The 24326-nt window shown below is 37.8% G+C and overlaps 1 protein-coding gene and 1 pseudogene across 3 annotated transcripts in view; one reads left to right on the forward strand and one right to left on the reverse strand.

Moving 5' to 3' along the window:
- Window positions 1-24326, reverse strand: part of METTL8 (methyltransferase 8, tRNA N3-cytidine) — a 123409-nt gene that overhangs the window by 82245 nt on the left and 16838 nt on the right. The window lies entirely within an intron of this gene.
- Window positions 4664-4752, forward strand: LOC144220885 (small nucleolar RNA U13; annotated as a pseudogene).

A 24326-nucleotide genomic window follows, 5' to 3' on the forward strand; every position in this document is an offset into this window, starting at 1 on the left:
TGCTAATAATTTCCTTTTTTCCACTCCTTCTTTACCTTTTCCTTTCTGTAGCACATTAGACCTCCTTTCTACTTGCTAGAGGGAATGCTGCCTGATTTGTGAATTGGTTAATAAAGCCAACTGGATCTTTAAAATTTACTCAGTGGAATTTTTGTTATTTAATAACAGGGTAGACTAAAAAACCCCAAAAAGACTATTACAGAGATAAAAAGAGACATTTAATAGTGATGAGCCAATTTATCAAGAAAGACAATCCTAATTGTGCATGTACATAATAACAGAGCTTCAAAATACATGAAGCAAAAATGAACAAAACTTTTTAAAAGGGTAGATTAACAAATTCACAGTAATTCTTCGAGATTTTGATACCCCTCTCCCAGTAATAAAAAGAACTTTCAGAAACAAACTATCAAATAATCAATAAAGATATGGAAGAATTAAACATTATCAACTAGACCTAAATGACACATAGAAAGAACACTATACCTAATAACGGCTGATGCACATTTTTTCTTTTTTTCTTTTTTTCCTTTCTTTCCTTTCTATTAGAGTGTTTCTTCCCTTCCTGCTAATGATTTCTTCCTGCCTGGAGTGCTCTTCCTCTTCCTCTTTGCCCTTTGCCCTACCTACTCTTGCATCTTAATGGATCCCTTATAACCCAGTCCCACCTTCTCTACTCATTGTCCTGGGCCAGCCCAATATGCAGAGATATCATCCCCTGACTCTTGAGGGATCTACCAGACTACATCACTCAGGAGGCATTAACTTGTTAACTTTTTGTGTATATTTGCATGATTTGACCCTCTAGATTTTGATGTTTTGAGAGTAAGGATTCTGTTTTATTTTATTTTTATTTTTTAAAGATTTATTATTATTTTAAACTCAAACCCAAGTTAGTTAACATATAGTGTAATAATAATTTCAGAATAGATTTGTGATTCACTGCTTACATATAACACCCAGTGCTCATCCCAACAAGTGTGCTCCTTAATGCCCTCACCTCCCACCGAATACCCCATCAGCAAATCTCAGTTTGTTCCCTATATTTAAGAGTCTTTCATGGTTTGTCTCCTTCTCTGTTTTTATATTATTTTTGCTTCCCTTCCCCTATGTTCATGTTTTGTTTCTTAAATTCCACATATGAGTGAAATCACATATTTGTCTTTCTCTGACTGACTTATTTCACTTAGCATAATACACTCTAGTTCCGTCCATGTTGTTGCAAATGGCAAGATTTCATTCTTTTTCATTGCCAAGTAATATTCCATCACACACACACACACACACACACACACACACACACACACACCCCACATCTTCTTTATCTATTCATATGACAATGGACATTTGGGCTCTTACCATACTTTAGCTGTTGTCAATAGTGCTGCTCTTAACATTGGGGGGCATGTGCCCCCTTTGAAACAGCACTCCTGTATCCTTTAGATAAATACCTAGTAGTGCAATTGTTGGGTTGTAGAGTTCTATTTTTAATTTTTTGAGGAAACTCCACACTGTTTTCCAGAGGGATGCACCAGTTTTCATTCCCACCAGCAGTGCAAAAGGGTTCCCCTCTCTCTGCATCCTCGCCAACATCTGTTGTTGCCTTATTTGTTAATTTTAACCATTCTGATAGGTGCGAGGTGGTATCTCATTGTGGTTTTGATTGGTACTTCTCTGATGATGAGTGATGTTGAGCATCTTTTCCTGTGTCTGTTAGCCATCTGGAGGTTTTCTTTGGAGAAGTGTCTATTCATGTCTTTTGCCCATTTCTTCACTGGATTATTTGTTTTTTTGGGTGTTGAGTTTGATAACTTCTTATAGATTTTGGATACTAACCCTTTATCTGATATGTATATATCTGTATGTATATATTATCTGATATATCATATCTTTATATAATATGTATATATTATCTGATTTATCATATCTTTATATGATATTTGCAAATATCTTCTTCCATTCCATCAGTTGCCTTTTAGTTTTGCTAATTGTTTCCTTTGCTGTGCAGAAGCTTTTCATTTTGATGAGGTCCCAACAGTTCATCTTTGCTTTTGTTTCCCTTGTCTCCAGAGACATGCTCAGTAAGAAGTTGCTGCAGCCAAGGTCAAAGAAGCTTTTTCCTGCTTTTTCCTTGAGGATTTTGATGGCTTCTTGTCTTATATTTAGGTCTTTCCTCCATTTTGAGTTTATTTTGTGTATGTTGTAAGAAAGTGGTCCAGGTTCATTTTTCTGCATGTGGCTGTCCAGTTTTCCCAGCACCACTTGCGGAAGAGGCTGTCTTTATTCCATTGGATATTCTTTCCTGCTTTGTCAAAGATTGGTTGGCCATACATTTGTGGATTCTCTATTCTGTTCCATTGATCTACGTGTCTCTGTTTTTGTGCCAGTACCATACTGTCTTGATGATTGCAGCTTTGTAATATAGCTTGAAGTCCAGAATTTTGATGCCTCCAGCTTTGGTTTTCTTTTTCAGGATTGTTTTTGCTACTTGGGGTCTTTTCAGTTCCATAAAAATTTTAGGATTGTTTTTTCTAGTTCTGTGAAGAATGCTGGTGTTATTTTCATAGGGATTGCATTGAATACATAAATTGCTTTGGGTAGTATCAAAATTTTAATAATATTTGTTCTTCCAATTCATGAACATGGAATGTTTTTCCATTCTTTTGTGTCTTCTTCAATTTCTTTCATAAGCTTTCTATAGATTTCAGTATATAGATTTTTCACCTCTTTGGTTAGGTGTATTCCTAGGTATTTTATGGTTTTTGGTGAAATTGTAAATGGGACTGATTCCTTGATTTCTATTTCTGCTGTTTCATTATTGGTGTATAGAAATGCAACTGATTTTTGTACACTGATTTTATATCTTGCAACTTTGCTGAATTCATGTATCAGTTCTAGCAGGTTTTTTTGTGGAGTCTTTTGGGTTTTCCACATAGAGTACATGTTGCCTGCAAAGAGTGAAAGTTTTACTTCCTCCTTGCTGATTTGGATGTCTTTTATTTCTTTGTGTCATCTGATTGCTGGGGCTAGGACTTCCAACACTATGTTGAATAACAGTGGTGAGAGTGGACATCCTTGCCATGTTCCTCACCTTAGGGGGAAAGCTCTCAGTTTTTCCCCATTGAGGGTTACATTAGGGGTGGGCCTTTTGTTTTTGGCCTTTATGATCTTGAGGTATGATCTTTCTATCCCTACTTTTTTGAGAGTTTTTATCAAGAAATGATGCTGTATTTTGTCAAATACTTCTTCAGCATCTATTAAGAGGACCATGTGGTTCTTATCCTCTTTTATTAATATGATGTATCACATTTATTGATTCATAGATGGTGAACCAGCCCTGCATCCCAGGAATAAAACCCACTTGATCATGGTGAATAATTATTTTAATGTATTGTTAGATCTGGTTTGCTGGTATCTTGTTGAGAATGTTTGTCAATGCACATTTTTTTCAAGTGAACATGAAATATCTGCCAGGGCAGACCACATATGTTGCTCCATAAGACAAGTCTCAGTAAATTCCAAAGTATTAAAATCATACAGAGTATGATTTCTGGCCATTAACAATATTTAATGTTAATATTTTTGATGAACTGGCTATTTAATAAATATTCCTCCTGAGATCTGTTAATAGTTATTTTCTTGAAGTCTACTTTGTCTAATATTAATATAATCCTACCAGCTGTCTTATGCAGTGTTTCACATGTTGTATATATATTTTAAATGAATTTGTGTTTGTATTTAAAGTGCATATTGTTGGTTCTTGATTTCCTAATCCAAACTTCAAATAATAAGATACCTAGAAAATTTCCCAAATTTTCACACACATCTAAATCACATACATTTACATGAGTTAGTAAATCCTAAGGAAAATTAGAAAATATGTTGAACTAAGTAACAATGAAATCTTAAAATATCAAAATTTATAGAATGCAGATAAGTTTAGAGGAAAATTAATAGTTTTAAATGCTAGAAAGTAAGAAAGATGTCAAATCAATGATCCAGTTTCAATCTTAAGAATCTAGAAAAATAGTAATCTGGATGCAAAGTAAGTGGAAAGAAGGAAACAACAGAAACTAAGGCAGAAATTGGGGCACCTGGGTGGCTCAGTAGGTTGAGTGTCTGACTTTGGCTCAGGTCATGATCTCACATTTCCTGAGTTCGAGCCCCACATAGCAGCTCTACTGACAGCTGGGAGCTGGGGGCCTGCTTTGGATTCTCTCTCTGCCCTTCTTCCCTTGCTCGCAACATACCTGTCTCTCTCTCTCAAAAATAAATAGAACACTGGAGTTCCTAGGTGGCTCAGTCAGTTAAGCGTCTGACTTCAGCGCAGGTCATGATCTCAGGTTTGTGGGTTTGAGCCCCAGTGGCTTTGCCCTGACAGCTCAGAGCCTGGAGCATGCTTCAGATTCTGTATCTCTCTCTCTCTCTCTCTCTCTCTGCCCCTTCCCTGCTTGTGCTCTCTACCTCTCGCCCTCCAAAATAAATAAATACTTTAAACAAACAAATAAAACATTAAAAAAATAAAGGCAGAAATCAATGAAACATTAAATGGACAAAACAGGGAAAATCAAACTCAAACCTGATTCTTTGAAAAGATTAAAATTGATAAGCCTCTGGCAAGACTAATCTCCAACATTTGTGTTTAAAAAACACAAATTTCTGGATCCTTTTGTAGTTCATAAGCATGAGATTGGGTGTTCACGCTGTTGTGCATCCCTCACACCTTCTTATGACTTCAGCACATATCTGACATGAAAAAAATAAAAAATAAAAGAAAACCCACAAATTTCCAATAACAGGAATAAAAGAGGAGACATCACCACAGACCCTACAGATGTTGAAAAGCTAATAGGGAAGTATTACAAAAAATTATATTCCACTTATTAGATAAGATAAATGCCATCAAAACTACAATTTGGCAATAATAATTTACCAAAACAACACATGAAAAAAAATTTAAATAGCCCTAAATTTACTAAACAAATTAAATTTGTAATTAAAAGCAAAACAAACATCATACCTATTAGGATGGCTATTATTTTAAAAAAGGATGTGGAGAAATCGGAATCTTTGTGCATTGGTGGTGGGAATGTAAAATGGTGCAGATGCTGTGGAAAACAGTATGGCAATTCCTCAAAATATTAAACATGGTATTACCTGCAATCCAGCAATTCTACTTCTGAATGTATATCCAAAGTAAGTGCAAGCAGGGACTTGAAGAGATATTTGTGCACCATGTTTATGGCAACATTATTCACAATAGACAAAAGATGGAAAACCTTGAATGTCCACCAAAAGATAAATGGATAAACAAAATAACATATACATAAAATGGAATATTATTCAGCATTTAAAAAGAAGGGAATTTTAACACATGCTGCAACACGGATGGGTCCTGAAGAAATTATGCTGAGTGAAATAAGCCAAGTCATAAAAGGACAAATGTAGTATTATTCTTCTTATATGAAATTCCTAGAGTAGTTAAAAATTCATAAAGGCAGAAAGTAGAATGGTGGTGGGATACCAGGATGGGAGTAACTGTTTAATGGGTATACAGCTTCAGGTGGGGAAAATGAAAAAGCTCCAGAGATGGACAGTTGTGATATTTGCACAACAACATGAGTATACCTAATGCCACTGAACTGTATACTTGAAAAAGATTAAAATGGAGAGCACCTGCGTGCTCAAATCAGTGAACATCCAACTCTTGATTTCAGCTCCAGTCATGATTTCACAGTTCATGGACTGAGCCCCACTTGGGACTCTCTCTCTGCCCTACCCCACTTGCACACATGCATATGTATGTGCATGCTCTCTATCAAAATAAATAAACTGAAAAAAAAAGATTAAAATGGTATGGTAAACTTTATATATATTTTATCACAATAAAAAAAAAAGAAAACTACAAGCTCCAATGGCTTCACTAATGAATATCAAACACTTAAGGAAGAAATAACACAATCTTACACTAAGTCTTTCAGAAAATAGAGAGGCAAACACTTATCATTTTCTTTTATGAGGCCAGCACAACCTGGATAAGTAGTACAATTGTATGAAGTACAGGTTTGAATATTAGCCACACTGTTACAATGCAGCTTTTCTCACAGACTTTAGTGCTTCTCATTGTAGTTTCAAGTTATCAAGTGTTAGTCAGAAATAAAACTTGAGGATATCTAAAAGGGAGAAACCTAGGTAAGAGTTTTTTAGGCACGTTTTATTGCGCTTTAATTGCTAAGGCTGATATTTAGTTTGAATTTCTTCAGTTCAGAGTAGAGAAAAATGAAGGTAACAAAAATCTTCACAAATCCTTGTTTGGTGATTAGAAAGTTTTATTTACTGTTGGAAGCACCTGAAGAGTTTTGTGGTCTTCACCCTTCATTTAATTTAGCTCTAACTAATTCTGCCATATCAAATTCTACTCCATATAATCAAATGGTATTTCTTTTAGTTATTTTGCCTGTAGGTTCCCACTTGCAGCTCACCAGCGTATAGTGGTTCTATCTATCAAGTCCTGTCAAGGTCAAAGTGAAACAGAATGAGCATGACTTCAGGGCCATGGCCCTCTGAGATTCCAATGCCATGACTCAGTAATAAGTAGTAAATTGGCTAAAGAAATCTCTGAGGAACAGATCCAAAAAGGAACTGAAGCTCATATAAACATAAGAGTGCCAGAATTTCATTACCAATAACATTTTTATACTTACTAGTTGTAAGTATACAGAGGTATGCCATGAAATGCTGACAGACTTTCTGCCAGCTTAGATACAGCTAAGTGTGGACCTATTTCAGAATGCAAGGAAAAGCACAAATGTACAAAATGCCTCAGGTTCCACTTGTAGTAATGACAAGCCAAGGAGAAGATAGTTTTAATACCACTCTGCTGGGCTCATCACATGTACATAGCAACAGAAGCTTTGGTATATAAGGAAGATCTCTGTCCTACCTCCAATTTTGACTAGATGCTTTGCTTTCTACTAAAACGGAGTTCTTTTCACAATGATTCACCCATATGTTTTACCATACCAACAAACTATACCATATTCTATCAGAATATGTAAGATGTAGAAGGATATTTCATTAAGAAATAAAAAAGTATTTCTTAAATAATTGTAAATTTAATTTTTGTAGAATAATAGTTTTATATTCTTTTTAAATAAAAAGAATAATTTCAGTTGAAGGAAATACTCCATACTAAATTTTGAAAACTGAAAAAAATCTTTGAGGAAGTAAAAGCACTGATCCCAATTTATCTTTCATGGAAATCTCAACTAATAAAAAAGTTAAGTATTTGCCATGTGTGAGGCCCTATTCTAAGCACTTTACATGTATTATCTTATTTAACCTCTATTTCTCTATCATAGGGCACGATTTTTTAAATTTTTAAGTAATTAGTTTTTTTATTTACATCCAAGTTAGTTAGCACATAGCGTAACAATGACTTCAGGAGTAGATTCCTTAATGCCCCTTACCCATTTAGCCCATCCCCCCAGTAACCCTCTGTTTGTTCTCCATATTTGAGTCTCTTATGTTTTGTTCCCTCTCTCTTTTTATATTATTTTTGCTCCCCTTCACTTATGTTCATCCGCTTTGTATCTTAAAGTCCTCATATGAGTGAAGTCAAGATATTTGTCTTTCTCTAACTAATTTCACTTAGCATAATCCCCTCTAGTTCCAGCCACATAAATGCAAATAGCAAGATTTCATTCTTTTTGATTGATGGGTAATACTCCATTGTACATATATACCACATCTTTATCCATTCATCCATTGACAGACATTTGGGCTCCAACCATACTTTGGCTATTGTCAATAGTGCTGCTCTTAACACTGGGGTGCATGTGCCCCTTCAAAACAGCATACCTGTATCTCTTGGATAAATACCTAGTAGTGCAATTGCTGTGTCATAGGGTAGTTCTATTTTTAATTTTTTGAGGAATCTCCATATTGTTTTCCAGATTGGCTACACCAGTTTGCATTCCCACCAGCAGGGCAAGAGAGATCCTCTTTCTCTGCATCCTTGCCAACATCTCTTGCCTGATCTGTTAATACTAGCCATTCTAACAGGTGTGAGGTGGTATCTGATTGTGGTTTTGATAGGTACTTATCTGATGATGAGTGATGTTGACCCATCTTTTCCTGTGTCTGTTAGCCATCTGGATGTCTTCTTTGGAGAAGTGTCTATTCATGTCTTTTGCCCATTTCTTCACTGGGTTATTTGTTTTTTTGGGTGTTGAGTTTGATAACTTCTTTATAGATTTTGGATACTAACCCTTTATCTGATATGTCATTTGCAAATATCTTCTCCCATTCCATCAGTTGCCTTTTAGTTTTGGTGATTGTTTCCTTTACTGTGCAGAAGCTTTTCGTTTTGATGAGGTCCCAACAGTTCATCTTTGCTTTTGTTTCCCTTACCTCTGGAGACATGCTGAGTAAGAAGTTGCTGCAGCCAAGGTCAAAGAGGTTTTTTCCTGCTTTCTCCTTGAGGATTTTGGTGGCTTCCAGTCTTATATTTAGGTCTTTCCTCCATTTTGGGTTTATTTTGTGTATGTTGTAAGAAAGTGGTCCAGGTTCATTTTTCTGCATGTTGCTGTCCAGTTTTCCCAGCACCACTTGCGGAAAAGACTGTCTTTATTCCAGTGGATATTCTTTCCTGCTTTGCCAAAATTTGGTTGGCCATACATTTGTGGGTCCATTTCTGGGTTCTCTATTCTGTTCCATTGATCTGAGTGTCTGTTTTTGCATAGGACACTATTTTTATATCCAACATAACAGAGGAATAACCTATACAGGATGACATAAAACTAACATGTTTAAGGTCACCCAACCCCATAATTGATGAGGCTTTATTTGAACTCAAGCAGTCTAATTGGAGAGTCCATGCTCTATATTTTGTTGTGGTTTATTTTTACATCTTTGTTATTCACATACATATAATTCACCCATTTGCCTTCTACTTCTTTACATCACACTTGCAAGCAAGAAGGATTAGAGCACTGATTCTCTAATTTGCTAATTTGCTGTCACTGATTTAAGGAGGCCCAGAATTCCTTCTCCTCCTTCATCTTTTGCAATTCTGTATCTTCTCTTGGGCCTTTATTAAATAACAAGCAATTCCAGTGGGAGACACTAGTCCCCAGATTTGGGAAAGCATCATTATTCTTTTTCCAATACTCAAATCTCAAGATACAGGCAAAGAGCTCCTGTATCACCTAAATAATGGAACATTTTAACACCCATTTTGTTTTCACTAGCCTACTTTTACACAGCTGAGGAGTAGAGGCAAAGGAAGACTTACTTCTCTTCTATCTAAGCTTGATCCTAAGACTGCTTTCTCACATCTCAATACTACCAGAAGAGCACCAAAGAACTAGAGCAAATAGTGCTGCTGTTTGTGTGAATCTATAACAGTTATCCTTGGAGCACTCAGCTGGCTCTGAGCAAAAACTATTTGTTAGGCTCCCCAAGAATGATTCCCAGTTGTCTCAGCTAACTGAAATTGCAGGAAAAGAAACTGCTGTTAATCATACACTAAATGCCTGCCCTCCACTTAAAAGTTAACTCCCCTTTGATGTTGCCTGGATTCTGAGCATCTTTTAAATAAATAAATTAGTGAGACATTTGTGTTTTTACCTTTGTAACTGTTTAGCTTTTCTTCTCAGCTGGGAGGCTGGTACAAAGGTTTCATTCAGAGGAACAAACACCATCTAGATAAAACTGCACTAACATTACCTGAGAGGCTAGCATTAATGAGAGCAAATTAAAGTGCTATTGTTGTACTGTTTTTGGATAGTGAAAGCCGACAGGTAAGAAACACTTAAGTATCAACTACATTGCAGTGAAAACTAAAGCTTCAATTAACCCTGGCAATTTCTGAGAACTCCAAGGGTGACCATCTGTGAGGCAAACAGCTCAGAAAACTTATACATCTTGTTTTAATCTTTCTTTGGATGATTATAATTTCAGGGTATAAATAAGGCCATTAGTAAGAACAGAACAACAACAATAATTACAGTAAGTGTTTGCAGAGCACTTTGATCACACCATGATATCAGTCACTCTGCAGCTTCAAAATGGAAATCTCATGCTCAGTGTCTGCTCACTATGACCACCCTTAAAAGGGTGCCACACCATGTACTCATTAGGGGCAATTGGGACTCAAGTTATTTAAGAGATTTCATGTCAACCCAACTTAAAGCAGCCTCGATCCTAAATATCTGAAGGATATACCAGTCTACTTAGTCTGGAAGTTGTTTCCAAAATCCTTATGCTTAACCAGAATGAAATCTGTTTTAACTCCTCCACCTGGCATTTCACATTTGTGTGCACTAACTTCTGGAGGCATCAATCAGATTTGGTGGACTTTATGTGCTGTCAGTCTTGACAAGTTCTAGTAAAAAATGCAGATGGGTGAGACAGATGTAGTTCATCGTTAGTGAGACTTCTGCTCTTCTGTTGATTGCAAAGGTCTCTATCCCTAGGTATAGCAGATGGCAGAGGTCATATTTTGGACTAATGTATCAATAACGCTTCCCTGCTACAGAATGGAATACTATAAAGACTTCAAATAATAAATGGATGTTAGATATAAAAAAACCTGAAATACAGAATTAGTGAATAAAAGTGTCCAAATGAAAGTATTTCCATAATTTCAAAAGAACATGGAAGTTAGGTAGGCAGAAGCTATAGCACTGTGTACATTCTATTTTAAAGAACTACAACTAGTTATAACTTGCAAAAAAAGCAAGGCAAACTGCACCACGGACTATCAGGGGAAATTCTGACTGCAATACCACAGAAGGCACAACAGAAAAGGGGCCAAAGAATAAAAAGTAGAATTCACAGGAATGGTACAATTTCTACATGAGAAAAGACAAAATGAAAGTTTCCAGAGAGGAATATAGAATTTTCTAGGATTATAGAGTGGGTGTCCAGAGTATGTTAGATTCCACAAAAGATGAACCCGTGCATTCTACCTGTGTTCCCACTTGGATAACTCATTTTTTCCTCTTGTCTTGAAGAGTCTTCTTGGACTGGTCTTCTATCCTTAGGCCTTCTAACCAATAGGAAACAGACCCCTGATCTCCTTGGGGTCTTGTGATTACTTGGAGCATTTGCGATTATTCCAACATCTTGTTCTTATTCAAAAGTTTAGTCTTCCTAAAAACTCACCTTTCCAGCTTCTATTACAGCTGGAGGAGATGAAGCACCAAGTTCTAGCTGACTAGAACTTAGCCTGCTAAGGAGCTAATGTCTTTGCTTCCCTACAGAGGGAAAGGGGGCAGAGGATATCTTACTGCCACAAACTCACCCTACCTCTTTCTTGAATTTAGATGCAATGCTATGTACAAAGCAAGAAAAGGATCTGAGTCTTGATGGCAGCCCTGAACAGGTAAACTGATATTAGTTACCACATTCCCCCTGGACTTCTTGCTAGGTAAGAAAAATAAGTCCTTATTTAGTTTAGCCACCATTAGGTTTTCTGTTATTTTTCATCCAAGAGGATTCTAACATATAATACCCACTACTGTTAAGTCTTGGCAATCCAGGGACAAATCCATTTGGCTTCCGGCCTCAAGGATCTTACCATCCTTCTTATTAGTGAAGGAGAATGAGATGCAAACAGAGTCCTGACACATGTGTGGTAAAGGTGGGTATAAGGTGTTATTAGAGCAGAGAAGAATAAATGATTAAAGTCTATTGGTAGTGGCCAGGGAAAGTTTCCTTGTGGAGGCAAAATCTGCACTGGGTCTAGAAGAATGAGTGGCAATATTCCAAGGAGATGAGGATAAAAGCCAGGACATTTCAGGCAGAGGGATTGGCACAATAAAAGGCAAAAAAGTGTGACAGCATATGGTACATTCAGGAAATAAAAAGTTATTTGGAAAACGATGCTAATAAAGTAGCTTTGAAAATGAGTTAGTCTTTAAAATTAAAGGCAAGAAGTATAATAAGCACTGTAATCCAATCGAAAAAGGGTTAACAATTCTGAAGCCACTATAAAAATATACTGGAATTGGGGCACCTATGTGGCTCAGTCGGTTAAGCGTCCGACTTTGGCTCAAGTCATGATCTCACGGTTTGTGGGTTCGAGCCCCATGTCGGGCTCTGTGCTGACAGCCAGCGCAGAGCCTGAAACCTGCTTCTGATTCTGTGTCTCCCTCTCTCTCTCTGACCCTCCCATGCTCATACGGAGTTTCTCTCTCTCTCTCAGAAATAAAACATAAAAAAAAATTTTTTAAATACACTGGAATTGAACAATTAAGAAAAAATAGTAGATTGTGGGAACCAGGTTTCTCACTGGGAATGGAAGGTTATGAACAAATGAGGGTAGAAGCTTGGAATGGTACATGTGGTAATGGATTAGAATTGGAATCATCAGTATGAACTCATGTTTAGCTTTATATAAATACAGACGTCACATATAGAAATATTTGTAGATATGTATATACATGTTAGCAAGTTAGTATATATACATACATTTCCTTACTCTGCTGAGAAGGCCTAGAAGTAACCACATCCCAGGAGCAACAAGCCCAGATCTTGGTTTCTAATACCATTGTCTAATAAAAAGGAACTAGGACTCATTGGAGAAATGACTGATGCTAGGACTGGGGCAAGGAATACACAAAATGAGTTTGGGGCATCTTATAAGTGCCAAAAAGTAAGGAAGTGCTCAAAAATTAAACAAAACAAAATCCCAAACCCCACAATGAAAGAGGTATGTTAGAGGGACCTGTGAGCCAACTGAAAGAGCTCCTAACGGGCCAAAGCTGAAACGCAATGAACAACAAAATAGTTTTGGGCTATAACCCACCCCCCAAAATAAAATAAATATCCGTGTGTCCATATGGATAGAAATGATTGATTAAATAAATAAATGAAGGAAAGGAGACAAATCTTCCATGCAGAAGAATTCCAAATAATTTATGTAGATACTTCATCCTCAAGGGGGTGGACAGTAACTTATTCCTTAAATGCAGGCTGCATAGAGTGATTTCCTTCTAAAGAGTACAGTATGGAAAGGGGGAGAAAGTTAACTCTGCAGTGGAGAAACTACCTCAGTCAGGTGATCAAAGTTAACACCAACACTGATGTCATGTTGATAGTATGCACTTTTTAAAAATATTTATTTATTTTAATAGAGAGATAGAGAGAATGATAATGAGTGGGGGATAGGCAGAGAGGGAGAGGGAGAGGCAGAGAGAGAATCCTAAGCAAGCTCCATGCTGTCAGCAGAGAGCCCGACTTGGGGCTCAAGCCCACCAACCGCGAGATCATGACTTGAGCCAGAATGAAGACTCAGACACTCAGCTGACTGAGCGTATTTTTGATATGATGTAATGAGAATGGCACTTTGCCTCTGTATTCTTCTTCCTCCCCCAAACCCATAACCCCAGCCTAATCATAAGAAAAACATCAGACAAACCTCATTTGAGGAACATTCTATAAAATACCTGACAATACTCTTTAAAAGCATCAAGGTTATCAAAAAGCTAGTTAATCTGAGGGGTGTCTGGGTGGTTCAGTTGGTAAAGCTTCGGACTCTTGATTTTGGCTCGGGTCATGATCTCACAGTTTGTGGGATTGAGTCCTGTGTCCGGCTTTGTGCTGGCAGAGCCCATTTGAGATTCTCTCTCTGCCCCTTCTCTGCTCACACTCTATTTCTCTCTCAAAATAAAAATATTTTAAAAAGTTCATCTTAGAAACTGTCAGGGCCAAGAGGAACGTAAGGAGACATGACGACTAAATGCAATGTGGTGTCCTGACTGAGATCCTGGAACAGAAAAAGGATATTAGGTGAAAACTGAGGAAATCCGAGTAAACTATGTACTTTAAACAGTATGTATTGATACTGGGTCATTAATTGTGACTAATATACGAATATGAGATGTTAACAATAGGAGAAACTTGGTATATGGTAGCTATACTATTTTTACAATTTTTCTATAAATCTAAAACTGTTATAAAATTAAAAGTTTATTTAAAAAATTAACTTTGTGGGGTGCCTGGGTGGCTCAGTCAGTTAAGCATCCAACTTCAGCTTAGGTCATGATCTCACAGTTCATGGGTTCAAGCCCTGCACTGGGCTCTAGGGTAACAGCTAGCTCAGAGCCTGGAGCCTGTTTCAGATTCTGTATCTCCGACTCTCTCTGACCTTCCCTGCTCATGCTCTCTCTCTCTTTCTCTCTTTTTCTCTCTCAGAAATAAAATATTAAAAACTTTTAAAAATAAATTAATTATTTAACTTTGTATGCTTACACCCTATGATGTGAAGGTCAGATGGGGGTGGGGAGTTGTTTATAAGGCTGGAAATTCAGGCCAGAGTTAGATAGTGAGGAATCTTTACACCAAATTAAGCAGTTTGAATGCTTTTCTACAGGCATTGACAACAACTGAAGAGTTTTAAACAGTTGAGTAACATGACCAGATTTGTATTCTATAAAGATTGCTATAATGGTTATATACTACCAAACATGGGGCCCTGAACCAGACCAGTGAAAATCAAAGCTCTGGGACTGTGTATGTATCATTTTTTTCCTTTACAATTTTTTTAATGTTTATTTTTTAACGTTTATTCATTTTTGAGAGACAGAGCATGAGTGGGGGAGGGGCAGAGAGAGAGGGAAGCACCCCAACAGAAGCAGGCTCTGGGCTCTGAGCTGTCAGCACAGAACACATAGACCATGAGATCATGACCTGAGCTAAGTCAGATGCTTAACTAACTGAGCCACCCAGGTGCCCCTGTGCATGTATAGCTTTTAAAATTCATATATGATCCTGGTGTACATCAATGATTGAGAACCACTCCTACAAAGAATTGATTAAATGAGGGCTCCACACAATAAAAATTTGTCAAAGATCATGGGAGCCAGAGAGGACAGTAGCATGAAAATTAAGGAAGGGGCCAAGTCAAGACATACTTTAGAGTCAAAACCAATAGATATTTTTCTTTTCTTTCTTTCTTTCTTTCTTTTTTTCTTTTTTTCTTCTTTCTTTCTTTCTTTTTTTTTTTTTTTTTTTGAAATTACAAGGTGTGAAGGCAGGATGAAGCCAAATATGCAGGATGAATCCAAACATGAAACACAGTTTCTGGCTTGGGTAGCTGGGTAAAGGATGAGACTATTTAAGATAGAATTCAGAAAAAAAAAAAAAAAAAGGTAGACAATGGTAGGACGGTGGTAGGGAAGAGAAGACAGTAGTTTCAGTTCGCACATGACAAATTTTAAGGATCCCACAGTATATTTAAATGGATATTGCCAATATGAATTTAGGTAATTGGTAGGAACTAGAGATGTAGATTTGGGAGATAGATCACTGGTTTCCAGGTGGTGGCTGAAGTCATGATGAATTGACCAAGAGAAAAAAATGAGACAGCTGGAACTCAGAGTAATATAACACTTAGGAGATGGGTAGAGGAAGAGGAGTCAGCTTCTGTGATCAAATACTAAAGAATCCTAAAAGAGAGAAACTAAAAATAGCAGGTTTTGGAAGCAGAGATCAATGATGACCTTTATCAAAGTTTGTTGATCCTGGCTCTTCCAGCAGAAGGCAGAGTTGAGAAATAAGTAGGTCAATGGAGTAGGGGAGGTAGTGAATAGAGATTAGTCTTATAGACAGTGGAAAGGAAAAGAGAGAACTGGCTACATCTTGAGGTGTCACCTAGATCAAAGAAGAGTTATTTGTTAAGTTGCAAAGAATCTTGAGTATCTTTGTAGAATGAGAAAAAAACCTAATAGTGAAAAAAAAAACAGACTGAAAATACTGGAAAGAGAGGGATGGTTGACAAACAAGGTTTAAGAAGTGAGAGGCAGGGAGGGGAATTAATACACCAAAAACAAGTTAGCCATGTAAGATGTCAAGAACAATCTTATCCTCTGATGAGTGAGAACAGGTGAGTTTGTAGTGGAAGGGAAGATTGTTCAATGAGTCCTTTCCCAATGCTCTCTTCTTAATAACTTAAAAAAATTTTTTTTTGAGAGAGAGAAAGAGAAAGAGAGAGAGAGAGTATGTGTAATTGAGGGAGAGGGGCAGAGGGAGGGGCAGAATCTTAAGCAGGCCCCATGCCCAGAGTGGAACTCGATGTGGGGCTCAATCTCATGACGATGAGATCATGACCTGAGCAGAAAGAGTCAGATGGTTAACCGACTGAGCCACCCAGGCACCCCTGCCCCCCAATCCCCAATGCTCTCTTCTTTATGAAGTAAAAGGCTGCAAGGTAGGGAACTTGAGAAAGGAAGGAACAGAGAAAAAAAAATGGAAAAGAAAACTAACAACATTTGAATAATGGAATGCCAACAGCTAATTGGCCCATCTGAAGTTGTGACTCAAATTAGTGATCATTTATTGGTGGCCTCCTGAGCACTCACTCCCCTCTAATAAATAGCTTGTGTGTTTGAGATCTTTGAGTTTATAGAGAAGCCACAGGAGACCTGGCTGAAACTAGCGGTGAACTGTTTAACCTATGCTAAGCCAGTCATCCACATTCCAAACCTATGGGCATAGTGATTAGTTTAGAGGTAAGTATGTGACTAAATCTGTTCAACAGTGCATCTTAGGTCTACTGCTAGAGATTTTGGGACAAAGATGGTTTCTCCTACTTGTTATGTATGAAAGAGGAAGCATGATGCTCTGTAGCTGCTAAAAATTGTTACTAGTTAGCTCAGGCTGCCTTAAAACATCATAGACTAGATGGCTTAAAAAGAAATTTAGGGGTGCCTGGGTGGCTCAGTCAGTTAAGCATCTGACTTCGGCTCAGGTCACGATCTCACAGTTCATGGGTTTGAGCCCCGCGTTGGGCTCTGTGCTGACAGCACCGAGCCTGGAGCCTGCTTCAGATTCTGTGTCTCCCTCTCTCTCTGACCCCCCACTCCCGGCTCTCTCTCTCTCGCTCTCTCTCTCTCAGAAATAAATGAAACATTTAAAAAATTTGTTTTAAAAAGTAGAAATTTATTTTCTCATAGTTCTGGAAGCTAAAAGTTCAATATCAAGGTGGTATCAGAGTTGGTTTCTGGTGAGGAATCTCTTGCTGGCCTGGAACAGTGGTGTCCTCCATGTGCATGTGGGGAGAGAGATGTCTTTCTAGTGTCTCTCTTCTTATAACGACACAAATGTTGTTTTTTAAATTTTTTAAAATATTTATTTTTGCGAGAGAGAGACAGAGTGAGAGTAGGGGAGGGGCAGAGAGAGGGAGACACAGAATCTGAATCAGGCTCCAGGCTCTGAGCTGTGAGCATGGGGCCCTCCCTGACAGGGGGGGCTCTCACTTGGGAACAGCGAGATCCTGACCTGAGCCGAAGTCGAAGAAGTCAAAGTCTCAAAGTTGGATGCTTGACTGAGCCACCTAGGTGCCCCAGGACATAGTTTTATTGGATTAGGTCCTTGTCATTATGACCTCACTTGACTATTATTACCTTGATAAGGGCCAGTGTCTCCAAATACAGTCACACTGGGGGCTAGGCTTCAACACATGAATTGGGGCAGGGTTAGGGAGACATAATTCAGTATATAACAAAAGCCATCTTGGCCTGGCCTCAGGATGATACAACTTTAGGATGAAACTAACTGAAAGAAAACTAGAAAGATAAAAAGAAATTAGGTGCCGCTGTTAAGTAGTTGGATTGAGTTTCATTTGAAGCCTGTCCCAACTCTGGCTTTTTCAGTTATTAAGCCAATACATTCCCTCAATTATTTAAGCCAATCTGAGTTTTCTGTTAACTGTAACCAAAAGCAACCTGATTGTGGGGCACCTGGGTGGCTTAGTCAGTTGCGCATCCCACTCTTGATTTTGGCTCAGATCATGATCCCAGGGTCATGGGACTGAGTCCTTTGTTGGGCTCTGGGCTGAGCTTGGAGCCTACTTAAGACTCTCTCTTTCTGCCCTTCTCCCCTACCCCCAACCTCCCCATCTCTCTTAAAAAAAAAAAAAAGCAACCTGACAGAGCAGTTATATAATTTCCTCTACCACCTGGCAGTCTGGGGATAATATATTTTTATCAAGATTAGGCCTATTCAGGCTGGTAGTACAGAAAATAGTAGTGACGCAGGACAGTGGAATTGAGGGAGAATATAACTGATGACCATGAAGTAAACCCAAAATGACCAGACATTTAAAAAAAATAGAGGATAGAGGAGAAGGAGGGATGAGGGTGGGGTGCAGCTGATGGACTTCATGTGGCTTAACCCTGGGTTAAATAGAAACAAGGAGGGGGGGCACCTGGCAAAGCATGCAACTCTTGATCTCAGGGTTGTAAATCAGAGCCCCATGCTGGGTGTAGAGATTACACCCAGAGATTTTATTTTCTTTTAGAAAAGAAAAAAAGAAAAGGAGGGGAAGAGAGAGAATGTATGGGTTAATAATTAGGCCTTCTGAGTTTATTGACCCATGTCACCTAGTAACAAAAACAGTAACACTGTAACAATGGGAAGGAAATCCTGCTTTCAATGAGAGAAGCTCTTATGTGTGGCTAGAAGGAACTACAAGGTTATAAACACCTATGTATGAGAAAGAATCTTCACCATGGACAGAAGCTAAAACATGGACTGCCATCCACCACCTCATTTTAACCTTCTGAAGGTCATTATATTTGCTCTCCATCCCTTGCTCTTCAGGAACAACCTCCTACTGGACACATTTATTAAAACAGGGTTTGGGGCGCATGGCTGGTTCAGTCAGTAGAGCATGCAACAATTCATCTCTGGGTTGTGCAGTGCGGTAGTGATGACTTAAAAAAATTAAAAACAAACAAACAGGGTTTGTCAAACTGAGGTCCTATAACAATTTTTTAAATCATGTTTTTATTATGATAACCTAAACATAAAATCAATAGAAGCAAACGTATAGCTGCTACTTGATTTCAGTGCCTGGGTTTGCATTTATGATCTTGTTGGCAACAAGCAGCACGGATATGATATGGAAACGATGCATTGAGTATAGAGCACACTGCAAAAGATTCTGCAGTTATTTCAAACTGAGAAAAGTGGTAAGGGAATTGAGAAGATACACAGTACATGATAGTAAAGATGGGCTAAAGTCAAGTGAACCTATGTGGCAGAGGTCAGTACCTACTTAATGTAAGCTGCAATTTAGTTTTGGTAACATATCAGCTGTCACATTATGGTGTTGCTTTTGAACTTTATTGGCTTTGTGATTGTATTTATTCTTATTTTGATTTTATAGTTGAAAAAGAGCTCTATGCACAAGGAGCTTATATCCAGATTTGTGTAACAATCTAAGTTGATATAAGTCAATCCAGGGATCTGAGAATTGTTTTCACCTTGAAATGGAGGTTTATACATTTCTCAACATTGAAAAATACTGTATTAGGAGATTCTGTTCCAGAGAATTCTCTTATTCCTCTTTTTAAATTTTAAGTTTATTTATTTATTTTGAGAGAGAGAGAAAGTGGGCCAGGCAAAGAGAGAGGGGGAGAGAGAGAATCCCAAGCAGGCTCTGCACTGTCAGTGCAGTTCCCAATATGGGGCTCAAACTCACCACCCATGAGATCATGACCTGAGCTGAAGTTAGACGCGTGACTGAGCCACCCAGGTGTCCCTCTTATTCCTCTTTAATAGCTGAAATACCGAAAAGCAGGGCAGAATCACCTCAAGTCTTCTTGGAAAGCAGTTTCAAGTGAAGAGGCAAAGGGTTTGGACTAAGTTCAGTGCAGGCTCTGCTACTTGCTGCCACACAACCTCTGATATGATGCTTAACTTTGTTAATCTTAATTTCCTCCAAGTGTGGCTAATAAGATTTTTGTAAGGTATAGGAAGTCACAGAAGGTGATCTATGTAAAATATATATGTAACATAGTGCTGGATGCATGGTAACTGCACAATAAACTTTAGCTGATATTACTGTCATTGTCATTAGTCTGGTTCTTCTTATAACTTCCAGAGGGAACACCGCAGAGTCAAGCCTTCCACTGTGCTTCTTAGTTTAAACAGCCCTAAAGTAGTCCCAGCTTCCCAAGAAGGTAAAAGACTAATTTAACAATGAAGTGGGGAAGCAGAGTAGAAAGTGCTGAACAGAGAATATAATAAGCCTCAAGTAAAAGACCTGGTCCAGCCATCTATTATCATGACTTCTAGAAAAGTCACTTACTTGGCCTGAACCTATTGGCTCATTTGCAAAATGGAGATAATTCCTAAGTAACAAAGTTCTTGCATAGAACGTTATAAAATACATCATACCTCAAAAATATAAAGTCAGAATTATTATTCAGTGAATACCAGAAACATTTCTAAATGGCAGTTGTTGGGATGAGCACTGGGTGTTAAATCTAAGAGATGAATCACTAAATTCTATTCCTGAAATCATTATTACACTATATGTTAACTAACTCAGATTTAAATAAAAATTTAAAAAATAAATGGCACCCCTTAAAGCTTGAAAAGGAAAGGATCTATCAAACGAAAAGTTAATAAATTATTACGAACATCATTGCCACCTCTCACTGTTGAGCAATCAGGTACTGAAATGGTAAAATCAGGACAGCAAGCCAAACTGAAATTAACAGCTGAGGCTTTTATTTACTACAACAGTGTAAGCAAGAGGCAAAGAGAAGCACCAGCTCTCCAGTGTTCCATTTTTCCCTGTGGAATGGCACTCAGTAAGGATCACGTAGATGCAGCACAATGGGGAGATTGTCTCCTGCTTTTTTATGGATCCATGGACAAAGTGGGTTGGGGGTGGAGGAAGAAGAGCTAGGAGTGGAATGGTACTGAGCCCAAGTGGAGAAAGTATCTCAGCAGCAGTCCTCATTGTTGAGCATGACTGCCCAGGGGAGCCTTGACTGCAATCCCTCCAGAAAACGGCAATGCACTGGCTGTACACCAATTCTTGTGTGGAAATGGCAACTCCTCCCATGAGACCTTCCCGGAAAAGTCATAATTGCCTGTAGTCAGGCCTGAAACATCACACATAGGATTCTGACTTGGAGCCGGACTCCTCATCCAAAGAAATAAAGGCTACAAACATTCTTTACCTAAACACATAATAAACCTTATTCCAACACATTATATTAACTAAAAAAATCAATAAATTTAGGATTTTTTTTTACATTTATTTATTTTTGAGAGACAGAGAGAGGCTGAGCACAAGTGGGGGAGGGGCAGAGAGAGAATGAGACACAGAATCCAAAGCAGGCTCCAGGCTCTGAGCTGTCAACAGAGCTCGGCGCAGGACTCAAACCCACGAACCGTGAGATCATGACCTGAGCCGATGTCAGATGCTTTAACTGACTGAGCCACCCAGGTGCCCCTAGGAATTATTTTTTAAAGCCCATGAATAATAATGCCACAGCAAGTTGCTTAAGAATATTATATATACATGTAAATATATGTATATAAATATATATATATTAAGACTTACTTTTAATTAATCTCTATCCCTAATGTGGGGTTTGAACTCACAACCTGAAGATCAAAAGTCACATGCTCTACTGAATGAGCCAGCCAGGAGTCCCAAGAAAATATTATAGACTTAACCTTAATCACATCATGTAGAGAAACCTTAGTGATCTTCAACCTATAAAAGGTCTTATTTCCAATATTATCTGTAAGTCAGCTGTTTAGAGCTCAAAACTACATTTTCTTTTTCTTTTCTTTTTTTTAAGTTTGTTTTGAGAGAGAGAGAGAAACAGAGACACAGAATCCCAAGCAGACTCCATGCTATCAGCACAAGCCCAACCTGGTGCTCGATCCCACAACTGTGAGATCCTGACCTAAGCCCCTGACCTGAGCCACCGAGGTGCTCTAGAACCATATTTTCTATAGAAACATTTTAAATGGTGATTAATATACAAGACTAGCCCACACATGCTTTTAAAATCCATAATGTGGATGAAAAGAAATTTGTTTATTTTTTTTATTTTTTTAAATGTTTTATTTATTTCTAGGAGAGAGAGAGAGAGACAGCGCGAGCAGGGGAGGGTCAAAGAGAGAGGGAGTCACAGACTGAAACAGGCTCCAGGCTCTGAGCCAGCAGTCAGCACAGAGCCCGACGCGGGGCTCGAACCCACGAACCGCGAGATCATGACCTAAGCGAAAGTCGGACACTTAACCAACTAAGCCACCCAGGCGCCCCGAGAAATATGTTTATTTTAAATGATCTTAGAAAACTGGCAAATTTCATTTTCCCAACAGCTGAAACATTGCCAATCCATAATGCCTGGGGCATCGTGAATCTTATTTAATACAAAAACAATATAATTCTTTTAAAACAACAACAACAAAACACATAAAACTTGTCAGCCATTTTTTTGCCACCTGATAACATAGGGTGTGTCCATAAAGTTATGTTGTTTAGCTAAAAACTAGATGTGGACATCAAAATAAGTGTTGACTCCTCAAGTAAGTCACTTTGAGAGATTACTGTTTATTCCAATAATAAACATCTTTGAAATTTTATTTTCAGATAATGTCCTCATAGCAGGCCTGTTTATTCTTTTTCATTTCCTCAGTGGTGGCAAACTCTTTGCTTTAGAATAATACACTTTATTTTTTTAGAGTAAGTTGTTGTCCTTGTTGCCATAAATGCATAGACTCCCAACATAACCAGCTTGGAAAGATCATATTCACTGAGATATAGCTTCTGGTATGTTCTGTTTCCTTAAACAGCCTTAAACAGTCATACCTCATAAATAAAGTTCATACAGTACACACTGTACTAACACAAATGATAGTATCCTGTGTGCTTATTCTTATTTAAGAAACCAAAAACTATCTGGAAATATGAGCTGAAAGTATGAGCTGATATTTTCTTTTAATATCAGCAGCAAAAATAGAAAATATACAGCAACTAAGATTCCTCTTATGATTGCAAAAAACATAATATGAAATACCCAGGAATAAACTTAGCCAGAAATGTATAGGACTAAATTGAAGAAAGCTATACAACTCTACAGAGGGGCATGGAAAATAATTTTAATAAATAGGAAGACAGTACATGGGTTTCTGAAGCTGAAGATTAATATTGTAAAAATATAAATTCTTACCAAAATCATCCATAAAATTAAAGAAATCCACTCAAACTTCCAAAAATGTTTTTGAGAAACTTGAACAAATAATTTAAAACTTTATTGGGAAGAATATACATGTAGGAAGTGCCAGGAAAATACTGGAAGGGAAACAGTGATGCTAAGCTGCAGTGGCATCAGGGTAAGGGGGGGTAGGGAAGTATTCATCCTTCCAGACATTAGAGTACACTATACAGCAAGTATGTATATCTTAGCCATGTCTCTAGTGCCAGGATATACAGTCAAAGCAGTGAAAAAGAATAGATAATCCAGAAACTAGTTAAAATGTATGTAAGAATTCTATTTGTAATACAGCCAATATATCAAATCAGTGGGTTAAGGCTAGACTCTTCAAAAGTGTTTTAAGAACATGGGCTACCAGGGAGCCTGGCTTGCTCAGTTGGAACCTGTGACTCTGGATTTTGGCGTTGTGGGTCCGAGTCCTAACTTGGGTTTAGAACTTACAAAGATAGAGAGAGAGAGAGAGGGAGGGAGGGAGGGAGGGAGGAAAGAAAGAAAGGAAGGAAGGAAGGAAGGAAGAAAGAGAGAGAGAGAAAGGAGTGCCTGGCTAGCTCAGTCAGTGCAGCATGTGATTCTTGATCTCGAGATTGTAGGTTCAAGCCCCATGTTGGGTGTAGAGATTACTTAAAAAAATAAAATAAAATCTTTAGGGGAGGTGCCTGGCTGGCTCAGTCAGTAGAGCATGCAACTCTTGGTCTTGGGGTCATGAATTCAAGCCCCATGTTGCATGTGGAGCCTACTAAAAAAATAAATAAAATATAAATAAATAAACAAAATTTAAAAAAAGAAAAAGATAAAGAAAATGGGCTACATATTTGGAAAGAATAAAATTATATGCCAATGCTGTATCTAACACCAAAATAAATTCTAGATATTGTAAAAAATACTGCTTAATAGGCCTAAAAAGTTTATTTATTCTACCCTACTTTTTAGTAGAAAAGACTCTTTTGAACATGACACCAAAGCTACAAAGTAAAAAAAGAAAGAAAATGACTAATAGATTGCTCATAAAAATTTATGGTAAGATATGCTATAAAAGACACTACAATGTAGTATTGATATATCAGGAACACTTAAAAAATACTTAGAAATAACCTCAGTAGAAAATGTGCTAATGCCATCAACAAACATTCACCAAAAAAAAAAATGCAAAATGGCCACCAAACACGTAAACATATTCATCACACTAACAAAACGTCTTTGGGGGACACTTTCAACTGCAAGTACCAGAAGATCCTGGCTTAAATAGTGACAGAATAATATCTCTCATAACTGGGAGTACAGAGGTTG

Source organism: Crocuta crocuta, unplaced genomic scaffold, assembly GCF_008692635.1.
Source record: "Crocuta crocuta isolate KB4526 unplaced genomic scaffold, BGI_CrCroc_1.0 scaffold219, whole genome shotgun sequence".
Lineage (NCBI taxonomy): Eukaryota > Metazoa > Chordata > Mammalia > Carnivora > Hyaenidae > Crocuta > Crocuta crocuta.